The 3,602-nt window shown below is 66.7% G+C and overlaps 1 pseudogene across 1 annotated transcript; it reads right to left on the bottom strand.

Annotated features, from left to right (window-relative positions):
• Positions 1–219: 219 nt before the first annotated feature.
• LOC306951681 (protocadherin alpha-2 pseudogene) lies at positions 220–2,793 on the bottom strand (annotated as a pseudogene). Its single transcript has one exon. The product of its transcript is annotated as a protocadherin alpha-2 pseudogene (transcript).
• Positions 2,794–3,602: the final 809 nt, after the last annotated feature.

Genomic DNA, 3,602 nt, shown 5'->3' with positions numbered 1-3,602 from the left:
ATCCTAATAAAATCAGCATCAGATCCACAACAATATTCCAGCATCACACATGCGAATATAATTCAACACAAAGCACTCTCAAATGCATTTCTCAACAAGAACCCGAGACCAAAGCAAATTCTGCTCTTAAACACAGCCCGACAGAAAATGGTTGCCAGAACTCGAAGCTACGGCAGGGAGAAGGAAGTACACGGACGAGAACAAGAGAGAAGAAGGAGACTAACGGAAAGAGCGAGAGATACTGACCGTGTCGAGCAGAGAGGGCGGCTCGTGCGGCGTCTCCTTCGGCGCGGGGCCGGGCGGCGGCGGGCAGTTGGGGCTGAACACCATCAGGTCGCTCTTGCCCGCGCCGTCCGCGGCCGCGGCCACGCACAGGCTCCGGCTCTGGCGCTGCGAGTACGACCAGCTGCCCACCTCGCTGGCGCACACCAGCGTCGCCGGCCCGGGCCCCGCCGGCACGGCCGCCCGCGGCGCACAGCGCCCGGCCCCGTACAGCACCGCCGCCAGCACCAACACGCTCGACACCGCGCAGATGGCCGCCACCAGCCACACGTTCGTCGCCGCCGCCGCAGAGCCGCCCTCCGCGCCCGCCGCCGCCCGCGGCCCCGCCCCCGCCGACACCGCCCCCGCCCCCGCCGCCGCCAGCGCCGCCTCGGCGCCCTCCACCAGCGACACGCTCAGCGTGGCCGTGGCCGAGCGCGGCGGCTCCCCGTGGTCCCGCACCACGATCAGCAGCCTCTGCCGCGGGCCGTCCGCCTCCTCCAGCGCCCGCGCCGTGCTCACCTCGCCGCTGTACAGCCCCACGCGGAACGGGCCCTCGCCCCGCGGCTCCCGCAGCTCGTAGCGCAGCCACGCGTTGTAGCCCGAGTCCGCGTCCACCGCGCGGATCTTCGCCACCACCTGCCCCGCCGGAGCACCCAGCGCCGCCCGCGCCCACAGCGACCACGACGACGACGCCGAGCCCGCCGAACCCGCCGAGCCCGCCGAGCCCGCCGCCCGCCACGCCGGCTCCGCCGCCTCGCCCGCAGCCCAGGGCCCCGGCCCGCCGCCCGCCAGCGGCAGCAGCGCCGGCGCGTTGTCGTTCTCGTCCACCACGAACAGCTGCACCGTGGCGTTGCCGCACAGCGGCGGCTCCCCCGCGTCCACCGCCCGCACCTCGAACTGCAGCACCTGCAGCTCCTCGTAGTCCAGCGGACGCAGCGCCCGCAGACGCCCGCTCTCCGCCTCCACCGACACGTAGCTCGACGCCGGACGCCACCCCGAGCCCGAGCCCGAGCCCGAGCCCGAGCCCGCGCCCATCCCCGCGCCGCCCTCCCACACCGAGTAGCTCACGCGCCCGTTGCCCGCCTCGTCCGGGTCCCGCGCCCACAGCCGCGCCAGCTCCGCGCCCGCCGCGTTGTTCTCCCGCGCCAGCACCGTGTACACGGCCTGCGCGAACGCCGGCGCGTTGTCGTTCACGTCCGACACCGGCACCCGCAGCCCGCGCCTGGCGCGCAGCGGCGGCGCCCCGCCGTCCTCCGCCCGCACCTCCACCTCGTACTCCGACACCCGCTCCCGGTCCAGCGCCTCCCGCAGCACCAGCGAGTACGAGCCCGCGAACGTCGCCACCAGCCCGAACGGCGACGCCGGCACCACCGCGCACCGCACCCGCCCGTTCGGCCCCGAGTCCCGGTCCGACACGCTCAGCAGCGCCACCACCGTCCCCAGCGCCGCGTCCTCGGGCACCGGCACCGACAGCGACGTCACCCACACCTCGGGCGCGTTGTCGTTCACGTCCAGCACTTCCAGCTCCACGCTACAGTGGCCCGACAACGGAGGAAAACCTTGATCTCTCGCCTCGATTTGCAACTCGTGTAAACGGACTTCTTCGAAGTCCAGGGGGACTCGGAGACGGATCTCCCCCGTCCGTGGATCAATGCCGAATGCATCTCTCTGAGACGCAAGAACAGAACCGACGATGCTGAAGGAAAACTCCTGATTAATTCCCTCGTCCGGGTCCGTGGCTGCCACCCGCGCCACCAGCGTCCCCTCCGCCGCGTCCTCCGGCAGCTGCACTTTATACACCGACTGGTTGAACTGCGGCGCGTTGTCGTTCGTATCCAGCACCGAGATCAGCAGCTGCACCGTGCCCGTCAGCGCCGGCCTGCCCCCGTCACTCGCCGTCAGCACCAAGCGGTGCTCCGACTGCGACTCGCGGTCCAGGGGGTTCGTCAGCACAAGAAAAAGGGATTTCCTGTCTTCATCTGACGATTTCACATCCAGAGCGAAGTGCTCGGAGGTGCTCAGTGTATACGAGAGCTGCGCGTTCGATCCGATATCCGCATCCGACGCGCCCTCCAGAGGAAACCGGGAATTTAGTGGGGAATTTTCCCACACGCTGATGTTTTTGGAGACAGCGGGGAAGCGCGGGGCATTGTCGTTGATGTCGGTGACCTCCACCTCCACGTGGAAGACGCGCAGCGGCCGCTCCAGCAGCACCTCCAGGCGCAGGGCGCACGGCGCGCTCTTCCCGCACAGCTCCTCCCGGTCCAGCCGCGAGCTCACCACCAGCGCCCCGCTCGCCCCGCTCACCTCCACGCTCGCCCGCCCGCCCCGCGACACCAGCCGCAGACGCCGCGCCTCCGCCTCGCCCGCCTCCAGGCCCACGTCCTGCGCCACGCGCCCCACCACCGTGCCGGCCTCGGCTTCCTCCGGCACCGAGTAGCGCACCGGACCGCCGCCCAGCGCCCAGGCCGCCTGCAGCACCAGCACCGCGGCCCCCCAGCTCCGCCGCGCCGCTCCACCGCCGACCATCGCCCTCTACGCCGCCGCACCGCTCCTTCTCCGCGCCGCGCACCTCCCGACCCGCCTGCTCCAAACCCTCCGCCCGCGCTCGCCGACACAATCCTTCCTCACGGGACGCGCCTCCTCCTCCCCGCCGCTCGCTCTCGCTCTGCCTTCTTTGCCATGGGCACCGGAAGGTGTTCCCCTCCCTTCCTCGCATCGCATCGCATCGCCTCGCATCGCATCGCGCGTTCCTTAGCTCACAGCGCCATCATGTGGCTCGCTGCGGAAATGCTCCTCTGCTTCTTCGTGTATCGCGCTGGGTTCGCTTCGTCTTTGCCACTTTGTATTTCTCGTTCCTTAATTTTTAGCCTTTATTTTTCGGGTTTTTTTTCATGTTTTTTTTTTTCCCTGATTCCTTAACGTCATCTTGACGGTTCCTGCACAGGTGACGGGGCTGACGTCTGCTTTTATGTATATTTGTGTGTTTACTTTGTTTTTGTCATCAGTTGCAGTCATGTCTGTGACAAACTGGACCATTCTCTGGCCATTTCAATGGCAGATGAGTGTGTATACCTCCAAGTAAAAAAACAGTGCCTGTCCACGCAGCTCTTCTCTGCTCCCCCTTGCATTCACCTTCACCTCCACAATGGATAGGGATGAGCTGACTATTGGCAGAGAGCAAGTTACTTCCTCATCTCTGCAGCTCACACACATAGAACTCAGCTCTGGAGCACCAAACACACTTCTGTGGCACCAAACATGCATGTGCCTTTCTGCTCTCTTTGTTTTTCTGCTCCGACTTTTTACTAGTCCATGCAGAAATCCACCTCTGAAGC

The sequence above is a fragment of the Tetrao urogallus genome, assembly GCF_951394365.1.
Source record: "Tetrao urogallus genome assembly, chromosome: 14".
Classification (NCBI taxonomy): domain Eukaryota; kingdom Metazoa; phylum Chordata; class Aves; order Galliformes; family Phasianidae; genus Tetrao; species Tetrao urogallus.
Note: the sequence above shows the minus strand (reverse complement) of the source record. Positions and strands in the feature narration are given on the sequence as shown.